Source organism: Macrotis lagotis, chromosome 7 (genome assembly GCF_037893015.1).
Source record: "Macrotis lagotis isolate mMagLag1 chromosome 7, bilby.v1.9.chrom.fasta, whole genome shotgun sequence".
NCBI classification, from domain to species: domain Eukaryota; kingdom Metazoa; phylum Chordata; class Mammalia; order Peramelemorphia; family Peramelidae; genus Macrotis; species Macrotis lagotis.
Genome location: NC_133664.1, coordinates 20,066,861 through 20,079,070, shown reverse-complemented (window position 1 = coordinate 20,079,070; position 12,210 = coordinate 20,066,861).

Below are 12,210 nucleotides of genomic sequence, written 5' to 3'. Positions count from 1 at the left end.
AGGTCCTCCCTCCTGGAAAAAGCCAGTGCCTAGAAGTGAGTCTACTAGAACACTGAGAAATCAGTCCTTTAGAACAAAGTGTGTTGACCACGCCTTGAAAGATCATCTCATCTGATTTCTCAATCAGAAATCCTCTCTACAGCTGCCCAACTTAGGGTCATGGTCATCTCTTCTCTACTTGAAGCCTCCAAGGCTGAGGCCTTTATTAGTCCCTTTTATGGAATGGGCTAGCCTGTTGTCTTTTGACTATAAAATGGGATTCCTAGCATTGTCTACATTCCTTTTTTTAAGGTTTTTTTTGGGGGGGAGGGGCTAGGCAATGGGGTTAAGTGACTTGCCCAAGGCCACACAACAGCTAGGTAATTATGAAGTGTCTGAGACCAGATTTGAACTCAGATACTCCTGACTCCAGGGCTGGTTCTCTATCCACTGCGCCACCTAGCCGCCACCTAGCCGCCCCCTCTACATTTCTTTTTATTTCCCTCCAATAGAACATAAATTCTTTGAAGACTGGGACTATTTTTGTCTTTGTATCTCCAGCAGCTAACCCAATCCAGGTACTTATTAACTCCTAAATCTTTAATTGAACATCATATCTTTTGTTTATTTAGTTTACAAGAAGGAGCTGTCTTCATGAAAGGGGGAGTAGGTCAAGGACACCTGCAGAGAATCACCTTTGTCCTTGGACAGGGTTCAAGGTCCTCCTCCTTTGCCCTCCCTATTAGAGTCTGAGCTTTCATTTTCTTTCATACTCAGCCCTTTCAAAAAAGAGGAACATGATCTCCACCAGTGTATTCATTATAACAAAATTCCCTAGCAATGAATGAATGTCCTGTGGAGTTTATTATAATGAGATTTTATATGGACTATAATAATCCATTCCTTGCTACCATACACACTGACTCCTGAGGTAGGAATGTGACTGCTGAGAAAGCTGCTCAAACCCTTCCAACCTGCTTGGAAAATATCTACTGCCTTTGTCTCAGGGATAAAAACCTGAAATAAGCTCCTGAGAGGGAAAATTATTTCAGTTACCTTGTAGACAAGCTGACCAATCAGCTCCAGAGACTCTGAGAGGTCAAAGATTCAGAGTCAGAAGGGATTTTTGAGACAAATCCAACCCTCCTCCCTCTAATTTTTCAGATGTGGAAAGTGAGGCCCCCAAAGAGAATATGAATAGAAAGAGTCTTCCAGATCATTCACTTCAGCCCCCTCATTTTATAAGATTAGGAAAATGAGACATTGAGAGGCCAGGTGATTTGTTCAAGGTCACATAAGTAGTATGTGGGAGAACCAAGACCGTGAATATTAGGCCCCCTTACTTCCTCCCACTTGCCCAAGCCACAGAGCCAGAATTTGAGTCTAGATCCAAATCCAAAATCTTTTCCAGGCTACTGATTGCAATGATAAAAGTTGAACAGTGACTCAAACTGACTTTTTTTAAATTAATTTTTTTTCAAGCAGCAAAAATCTGGAAAAAACTGAATTTTCCAATCTGAGATGACCTATCTCTGTTTATTTTCTCTTACTTTTCTCTCATCCAGAATGCAGAATCATGAATTTTTTCCATTGTCAACAGTGAGATTTGCCCTTCTGATAATTATTTCCCTTGGTATTTAAGGGTATATAAGAATAGAATTTGGTGGGTGATGGCAAACTTTCACTTTGATACTAAAGAAAACCTCCTTTAAGCAAGTCAATTTTACAATTGGAAAGGGTAATTTAATTGTAAATAGAACAAAGGTTTGTCTTCTTAATTCCATCAAGAACCACTCTAGCTCTGTCCAATTCTTTGAAGGTCCTTAGGATAATTGATAAGGAACCTCTTTTATTGGCATATGTGGTTTTCAGCTCTTTCATTCCTTCCCTCCGTGAGTTCCCCTTTTCCTCCTTACTCCTGCCCCATCCTAGAGTTGGATCCTTCTTTGATTGGAAAAGCAGGAGGTGATGTTTCAGATCAGGCCTTCTGATGGTCAAAGTTATGTAAACATAATAGGAGGACTCCATCTTGGGGAGTCTGGTTCTCTACCCAAGCAGGTCTGGGTAATTTTCAACTATCTCAATATCAATAAATGTATTTATTAACCTAATTCTGTTTTGTTCTTTCTTTAAGCCCAAATCTCTGATAATGTTTGTTCTTGGTTAGGACAAACTCTGGGAAAGTTAATCCATATTTATTTCCAACAGGCCAAAATAGAATGAGAACCTCTCTTCATTTTGGGGAGTCTTTTTCACACCATGAATGGACCATCTTCTCATCATTCTTCCCTCACTCTGCTCTTTTCCAGTGTCCAATCCAATACTGAACACATAGAAGGTGCTCCATAAGTGCTGATGGGTCAATTGAGTAACAGCTGTTCCATAACTAATTTGGAACCCAGAACTAACACTGCTGGACTCTCAAGTCTCTATGTCTGTGATCTTTGATCTAGCTGGTTAAAAAAAAAGTTTTCCAGACAATATTGAAAAATAGGTTGTAGGGAGCTGGGAAGGAAACATTGTTGCATTCATATTTTATTAAATAAGAAATTAGATTCTAGAACTTTTCATGCTTTTGTGCCTCGTCAGGTCTAGTGCTGAGTACGCGGTGAGAAGGGCAGTGTGAATATGGATGGCTTTGTGGTCATTTGTGCTTAGAGAGAATGAAAATGATCAGTCTCATTTTGTATGCATTGCTAACCAGGTGACTACTTCTATGGTCACTGCTTTTTACTGGTGGGTCCACTCCTTCCAACATCAGTTATGCTCCTTATACAACTTAATAGATCACCTTCAAGTATTGCCAAGGCCAGTAACTGATGTGAGGAGAGGCTTGATTCAAAGCAATTTCCCATCCCAATAATGTAACAGGGACTCTGTCCATTAAAGGGCTCTGAGCATAATGGACTGAAGGGGATTGAGATGGATCCAAAATGGTTTTGGAAATGTAAGTGAAATGATTATTTATTTTACTAACTTTGGACTCCCTAGACTAGGGGTATTTGGACTTATTTATTATTTATTATGAAGGCAATACTTTGCTATACATAATTACATTTACACGGGATCTCTCTTCTAAAGCTCTCAACATATTTCAATATGCTATTTCATTTATTAAACTTTTAATATTATCATTATTATTTTGTAGAGAAGGAACAAACCCTATCCTTACGATAGAATGCAAGTCCTTGAAGGCAAGTCCATTTCATTTTCATTTTTATTTCTCCATTGCCAGTCATGGTACATGAATGGTTCAGAGTAGGCATTTAATAAATGCTTTTTAATTGGTTGATTTTACAGATGAAGAAACTGAGCTCAGAGCCATTAATTGGTAGCCATTTAGGGATTATGTCACCTCATTCTAGGCTCTTCAATGAGAGAGTTTGACTAGAAATTTTCTTTGATCCCTTTGAGAGCTAGGATTCTTACCCTCCACCCTTTCCAACCCCTTCTCCTCCAAACACTGAAGTCATGTTGCTGACAGAGTAAGTTATTAAAACCTGGGTGTTCACATTTCTCACTCAGCATTCTCTTGGACAAAATTGCTCCTCAAGAGAAATCCTAAGGCTGTCTTCTTTTGAGAGTCCCAGCATTTGTAGAATACATTAAAAATCACAAAGGGAGTTCTTTCTTAAAACATTCCTCCCTCTTTCTTGGGAATGCTGATTAATCACACAAAGAGACTAACTTTGAGTCAAACATCCCACTTTGTTGTCTCTTCTGTGACTACCTATTATGCTGATTAACAGAGCCAGAGATGAACACACTCTATATTCAAATTAGAATGGGGAAGGTGCCAGGCACCAATTCTGCTGGGCAGCTTCCTCCATTTATTCAGAGCCCATAGTTCCATGACATTTAACAAGTCTTCATCAATTCTGTTACACTCCACTCAATCCCATTTCAATCCAGGTCCACCTTGTCCATTCTATTCCATCCCCCCTCCTCCATTTCATATCATTCCTTTCCATAAGTATTTATGAAGCAATTACTATGTGTCTAACTCTTCTCCTGGACTGAGCTAAAATTGATCTATAGTTAGCTTTGAGAGGGAGATAATATAGTGGAAATAAGAGACATCTAGGTGTTTTCATTAACATTATTTTGATTATTAACTAATAGAATAGAAAGCAGACTAAACAATGAAAAAACCCACCCCTATATACTTGTCTTGAACCAGATGGGGCATATGTCTTAGCTTCTGTGGGACTCAGCTTTCATATCTGTAATATTAGGGTGACCTTTTTTGGCCACTTCTCTATGACCCAATGAGCCTCCTTGAGGATCTTGTTTCCTTCTCTATAGTCGGGCTGTCAATACCATGGCCAGGAATAAGAGCCACTCAGTCAACACTGATCTGGAAAAGCAGAACTGATGGCAAGGAGGCTGGGTTGTACTCAGTGTAGCCTTGGAGGAGCGACCCATAGCAGGGAAATTTAATGAAGAGAAACTCAAGTTTTTTCTTGTTAGTAGTTCATAGACTGGCCACTGTTGAGGAACCTTATGCAACATTTGGTCATTTGGCCTCTGGGCCAGGGAGCCGGAATGGCTACATCATTTGGGAACCTCAGTCAGATGTGGCCAAATGAAGGCGGTCGTCCAGTTCAGCACTGAGAGGATGGAAAGCACCACACCATTTTGAACCTTCTGGCCTTCCACCTCTGTGGCAGCAGTGGGCAGGGATACTGTTACCAAGTTTATCTAAGAGAGAGGAAAGGGCCAGTAGATTCAATAACCCTGACCTAATTTTTATGCTTCCCAAGGGTGGAAGAGTAAGGCTGAATTGTCCAGGTTTCTTGAGGAGAAATTTCCCTGACCAATTGTTTTTCTGTGTCTTTTTCTTGGGATACTATTCTGAATTTTTTGGGTACATAGTACAAGATCTGGAGGAAGTATCACATGTCTTGTAGCAATGATAAGTATTTTTTTCCCGCGTGTTAAGAGGTCAGTATTTTTCTGAGAGTCTAATCTGTGATAAGAAGGTCTGAAAGACCTTTTTCTCTCTTTGAAAAAGAGAATTTTTAGTTCAGTTCCATTTCTGAGATTTCATCCCACTATCCCGTAGAGAGATTACTGATGCAACATCCCTTCTCTGATTTGATAATGTTCCTATGCTTCTCTCCCTGATTCATAGAAGGAAACTGTGGGAGTTAAGAGTAATGTCTGATTTATCCCTTCCTGTGGCCATCTACATACTGTGGGCAATATTTGACTTATTGGCTGGTGGAGAGGGGTGGTGATGCAGTCTCCCAGTCCAACCAAGTCTGTGATGAGAAAGGTTTTGAAAAAGTCTGGACTGCCTTACTGAGACTGCCAATAACTTCCTCTTCACATCTCAGAGGTCCTATGGATGCCCATAGACGTGATCTGTTCTTACCTATGTAAGTACTACGTGATTGCCTTTGGACTCTTGGAGTGGAGAGAATGCTAGACTGGAGTAAGGAAAACCTGAGTTCAGATCCTCACCTCTTACACACTAATGATATGGCCATTAGCAAAGCAGTTTCACTGGCCTCAGTTTTCTCACTTGTCCAGTGGGAATCAACAAACTATCAAGCATTTAAGGGCAACAGCGCCAAGTACAGATCTAAACCTTTGGAAAGTAAAGACAAAAATTATGGTTCAAGGAGCTTGCATTCTAATCAACGTATGATAATAATTAAACATCTATTTTACTGAGTTTATGATGAAATTGTAAAAAAAATACACTATGCAAATCTCTTTTCAAATGTGAAAGAATCATATAAATGTACATTAGAGTTGTCTTCTTTTTAACCAGTCTGGTCACTTTTTTGGTGTTAGGGAGTTTCTAAAGAGGAACCTCTTCTGCCAATGCAGATTGGTACCTTCTCAGCATTTGCAGAATTTTCTGTACCAATGCAGGTGGATACTTTCTCTGCAATTTTGAGAACTTGTTCAGCCCTAAAAGGATGAGTGGGTTGCTCAGGGTCACAAATCAGAGACAGGATTAGCACCCAAGTCTTCCTGGTCCTAAGGCCAGTTTTCCATCCACTACACAACACTAAATGTTGCCTCTGATGTTGTTTATTCGTATGAATAACCTGAGGATTGATCATCTGGTTGGTAGTTTGAACCAGGTCTTTCTGTCTTTGGGCCATTTTCTCATTTATTAGTCCTCCTCTGGGTGGGGGGGGAGACAAGGGAAAATGAAAGGACATAAATCTTTCATCTGTCCATTTTGTTCCTTGTTAGTGGTTCTGGAGAAAACGTAAAAATAAGAATTGCATTAGGCTTTTAAAATGTTACCTAGGGATTTCCACTCTGCTCTGTTCTTTGTCCTCTATTCCCATGGAGATCTGAGCATTCTTTGGTTTCCTAAGGACCTTGCATTAAGGAGCAACTGAGTTGCCTCTTTTCCCACATCCATTTTTCAGAGTCCTCAGTGAGATTCTCCCAGCACTGAGGCAGGCAAGATTTTCCAGTCTCTGAACACTGCATGATGCTGTTGGAATAGAGAACAAGCCCTGTTTCCAGGTAACAGCTGTGGATGTCAAAAGAACACAGCCAGAGTTGTGCTGGGGGAATGAGTACCTCACTGATTGCTGCTGCCTGGTTATCCTCACATAGTTCAGACACGTGTCTCCAAGCCCTCAGAGGCAAAAGGCAGTTAATTAAAAGATCCGGTAGATGCGGCAAGGCCCTGAATATCCCAGTGTCTTCTGTCTGCTCATCTAGAGATTTGAGGGGTGGAGGGGTAGGGACAAGGTCACCTTGTTCAACCAGTTGTGGGAAAAACATGGTCAAGGCATATTGGGTGAATTGATACAAAACAAGATGACCCAGTCCTTGTTAAAATAAATTGTACCTAAGTGCTGAGAAGGGAATGAACACGGGGCCAAGAACATCCTGTTAGCACCCTTAATGATCTCCTGCCCAAGCTGCCCTTCCCCTCCCCCAACCTCCACATGGCAGTAACCAAGTCTATTCAAGCAGGAACTGATGTTGAATAACCCTTACTATGCCAATCTGTGTCTGTGCTCTAGGTTGGACAGGTGCCAAGATATCTGTCAGGATACTCAATCAAAACTACTGTGCCGGTAAACTTGCAAGAACCCCATGGTCAGGCAGCATTGGACTTGGAGTCAGGAAGGTTCAAGTTCAAATCTTGCCTCAGACATTTACTGGCCTTATTAGTACAAACAAGTCATTTCACCTCTCTATGCCTTATTGTCTCCTCATCTGAAAAGCAGAAATAATTATAATTCTGATCTCCTAAGGTTAATGTGAAGATCAAACCTATATAAAGGTCTTTGAACATCGAAAAGTGTTAAAAATGCTATTATTCTTATTATTATCATCATCATCAATTTGGAGGTTCTATTCCCCACTATAGTTCTAGTGACATTCAACACTCCCCTACCCCATCACCCAAGAGCAAATAGCTGCCCCATTCCTCTTTGATTTATGATTTGTGTTCTCACTGGATTTCTATGCAACCTGCTTCAACAGAGCGAGTGAAAAAGAATCCATCTTTGTTTGACTAAGGTCAGTGGTGGGAATCTTCCCAACTAGGTTATTATGAGCTCATCATGGCAACACAGATAGAAGAAAGAGCTTTGGATGAGGAATGAAGTTTGGATTCTGACTCTGCTGCCTCTTAATTATATGCCCTTAAGTAAATCACTTAGGGCCTCATTTTTCCCATTTATAAAAGAGGGTGGACTAGATAATCTCTTCCCTTATAAATCCTGTAATTCTATTACTCTTTACCTAGATCTCTTGTTAGACATCATGGGAAGATATTAAGTTTCAGCTTTGCCTGATTCCCCTCTTTTTCCCATAGTTCTAGAATTGAGTGGCTGGGTGTCATAGCCTCCAGGGTGTATGACTTCAATTCTGGTCTTAACAGTCACCTAGTCTAATCTATAACCAAAGTTAGGAAAGCATTGAGTAGATAGCAAGGCATAGGAGAAAGAACACTGAATTTGGGGTTCAAAAGATATGTGTTCAAATGTTTTTACCACTTACTAACTGGGTGACCTTGAGCAAGTTATTCCACTTGTTGGACCTCAGTTTCTCAGCTGATAGAAGAGGGGATTAAACTTGAATGTTTCTTTCAGTTCTGATTCGATGATCCAATGGGTCTGGTACCAGATTGTGAGAGGAGTGCCCAAGGACCAGCTTGGTTCAGCATGAAGAGGGTCATCATCAGATTGGTCAGAGGACAATGTATCATCATTCCATTCAATTCAACAAATAAGCATTATGAAACCATCTACAAAAGGGCTTGTGGTCTGGGTTGATGGAAGGAGCACCCACATGGGTGAAATTCCAGATTCTTGAGAATTTGTTATTTTCTAAGACAGAGAAAGAACAAGCAAATCAAGAGGTTTCCAAATGGGCTAAGGAACGTATCAGTTCTGGATCCAATGAAAAGGTAGTTCAAGGAACTCCCAGGTGAGGAAAGTCCCTCCACCAGAGTATGCCCACACCTTCCCTGCCATTCAGACTCAATCACAGAGGGCTACTTATTGTGTTGAAGGGTTAAGTAGCTTCCACTAAACCTTATGAGAAACAGAGTGGCACAGTATGTGAAAAATCCAGGAAGTCCTGGATTAAAATCCCACTTCTGGAGGATGGTGTGTCCCTAGTCAAGTTACTGAATTTCCCAGTACTCTAAACCCTACCACTAAGTGCCAATCTAAACTGGTTGTAGCAGTTCCTTGTATCAATACAACCACAGGTCCATCCTGTCTCTACCCCTCTCACTTAACCTCAACTGTAAATTAGAGGCAATGATGCTTATATTACCATCCTTGCAGAACTGTTGAAATGATCAAATAAGATAATTTATATAAAAGAATAAATAATATATTATTTATGCTATGTTAATATTTAATACATAGAACACAAATAATTAAATAATATTTAAATCCTAGCTGGCCAGTACCCAACAATAGCCAATGGACTGTATAATGTGTTAAAAATGTGACAAAAATCCAAGTCCCGCTATTGCCTTCCCCTTCAAGAGGGACTGGTCTCATTTGTTAAGCCAACCAAGATACAATCACAATAATCAAAGCACCTCAGATGGTGCGGCTTTTTTTTCTGGGGATTTTGTTTATGTGGAATATTAGAAACCCTTGGACTATGAAAAAAAAAAACCAGACAGTGAGACAGAGAGAGACAGATGCCGACAGAGACAGAAAGATAGATGAACAGAAAAATCACAGCAAGAAATTGAGAGACGGAGACAGAGATACACACAGAAGCAGAGACACAGGCAGAGGTAGAGAGAAGATAAGGAGAGAAGAAAAAAGAGAGAAATGTTTTTTCAAATAGCAAATGCTATCTCTGATAGTTACACTTTGAACAGTGACTGGAAATGCTATTCAACCCCCTCCTCCTGCCTGAGTGGTGCTTGAAGCTCTAAATTCTGAAATGAGGTCTAATTACCATTCTGCTATAAAGTACAAAGGCTCCCCCCCCCCACCTTTTGGAGTCAGAGGCATATTTGATTCTCTACCTCAAAGCCCAGAGCTAAGATTGCTAAATGGTATTTATAAAGATATCCAGCCCAGATGGTGACAAGACCCCGATAGGACTTTGATTCTTTGGGGTTTTCAGACCTGATCAGCACAGACTGTAAGATCAAGGTTAATAACCAAGTCTCTCATTGTCTCTCCTTGCCCTCCAGTTTGGGTTGAGTGGGTATACCCAACAGGGGCTTTGGGGGGATTCGTGTCCTTTCTCCATAGATTTACACAACTGCAGAGAGGGGAGACTGCTAAATGATACGGAAATGAAAATCCACTGTTTTCTGAAAAGCCAATCTGGTTTTCCCTTGAAACACAAGGAGAGACTCAAGCTCGTATTGGCTTTGTGCATGAAGACCCCCTGCTCAGGACCACCCTATTCTCCTTGTCCATAGTGAGCAGGAGGGATTTCATTATAAAATTATTTATTTGCTGCAAAATAGGGGTGGGTGGGGAAGAGAGGGAAGAAAAGAAAGATCAAAGTCAGCTTACAGAAAAAAAAATCTCTGCTTTGTACCCCATCTTTGGCCTTCATTAAGGAGGACAGAAGTCATTCTGTCATGTTAGTGGAGCTGACCCACCCCTTGTTGGTAATGGACAGTGGCTTCCAGATTGGCAACTGTTCCCAAACTGTGTTTTCCATCTCCCCTCCTCCTTCATCCTGTCCCCATTTCCCACTCTCTTGCTGCCTTCTGCCCCCTCACCCCTATCCCCCCAGCAACTGAGAGAGACAGAGACATCCAGAGAGACAGAAGGACAGGGGAGGATGCAGAGTCAGAGTGAGAGATCAAACCAGGCAGAGAATGAGAGAGACAGAGACACAGAAAGGGAGAAGACAGAGGAGAGACTGAGAGATAGGATGAAAGGGAGGAGCAGATGGTTTTCTCTCCTCTTTGATAATCTCCCTTGGAGCTAAATGAACACAGGGGCAGAGTTATCAGGCCCCTTAGCAACAATATCTTGCGTCTGCTAGATCTTCTTGTTCCCTTTTGAGCCCACAGAAAGATCCAGGGAAGGAAACATGAAGCTCAGATAACACTTGAAGAAAAACAGGATGAAGCAACATGATCTTCAAGTTAACCCTTGATGGGGGCAGAGTGAGGAAGGGATTCAGGCTATTCTGATTAACGGGACTGTTTAATTATGAATGCCCACTTTGCTCAGTCCAGTTGGTGACAAGCATTCATTTAGTATCTACTGTATGCCAGGCACTATGCTACCCACTGAGGACACAAAGAAAGTCAAAAATATGATTCTTGTCTTCAAGAAGCTCCCAGTCTGACAATGATATATATCACAGATATATAGAGAGTAGATAGTCTGTAATGAGATGAAAAGTAGTTTTATGTAGGACCAACTGGCTAGCAGAATGTCTGCACCCAAAAGACCTAGGGTTCTTTGGCTTCTGTCTTTGCACTCCCCACCCCAGTATTGTGCCCGATGTGGGGTTCTGGCAGATGGCACCCAAGAAATGCTTATCTAATTGAATTGGCCACCATGGCTCCCTGGGCAGCTCCATGGAGGGTCCTTCCTGACAACAGAACAGGCTGATGCATCTCAAGTGGGATGGAACCTCCAAGGTCATCTGTCTAGTTCAGATGCAGGTTCACAATGGACTTGCTCCCTTGTTTCCCAGGTAGTAACTATGAGAGGAGGGGTTTGGAACCAGGACTTTTGCTTCTGATTCAAAGGCTCTTTCCATTAAACCACACTATTTCCTTCCATGAACTTTGTGTCTCAAAGATTCTAAACAAGAGGAAGGGCAAATGGATGGATGGATGATATAGAGACTGACTGACTGACTGACTGACTGACTGACTGATGAATTGATGAATGAACTTATCTTCCAGTGTATCTTTTACATATTCCTATCCAACTGGGTGGAGCAGTGAATGACTTAAAATCAGGAAGATCTGAATTCAAATTCTGCCTTAATACTTAATTAGCTGTGACCCTCAGCTCAGACCCCATTTACCCATCTGTAAAATGAGGATAATGATAACCCCTGTCTCTCAGGTTTGATGTGAAAATTAACTGAAGTAACTTGGAGCTTAGAGTACTTTAAAAAGATCACAACTAAAAAACAGCAACAAAAAAAGATCACAGCTCTTTATTATTACCCCTTTCTGACTTCGATGTCCTTCTATCCACTAAGGCCCACTAAGGGCCTTTTCAACTCAAAGGCCCCCATCCCAAGTCCCTAGGCTGACGCCCGGGGACCAGCTCGGCGGCATTTCAGTAGTTCCAGTCCCTGACGACAGGAACTTTAATCTAAATGGCTATTCTCAATTCCACTCTACTCAATCACAGGCTGAGGAAACACCTCCCCAGGGAAATCAGCATGGAAAGTAATTAAGTGAACATGGTAATTAAGAACACATCACCTGAGATCCCTTATATACTATTCCCTCTAGACAAAGGCAGGTCTTTTTTCCCCCCCTTTTCTTTGCCTTTTTTTTAAAAAACCCAATCCAGGTTAAATTGATTACCATGGAAACTGCATCAATAAAGTTGTCATGGTTACAGGTGAACTGAATGGAGAGCAGTGACAGGCCCCACTCGGCTCTGCCTGCACCAAGCGCTTTATAAACACATCCATTTGTCTTCTTGTCCTGTCTAGAAAAAAGAATTAGAATGAATAGCATTGCCCAGCAAAGTGCAACCTGGCCGACAGAAGCCTCATGTGCAGGAATGGAATTCTGGCAGGGCTTTGCTCTGAGATCCTCTTTCTCTG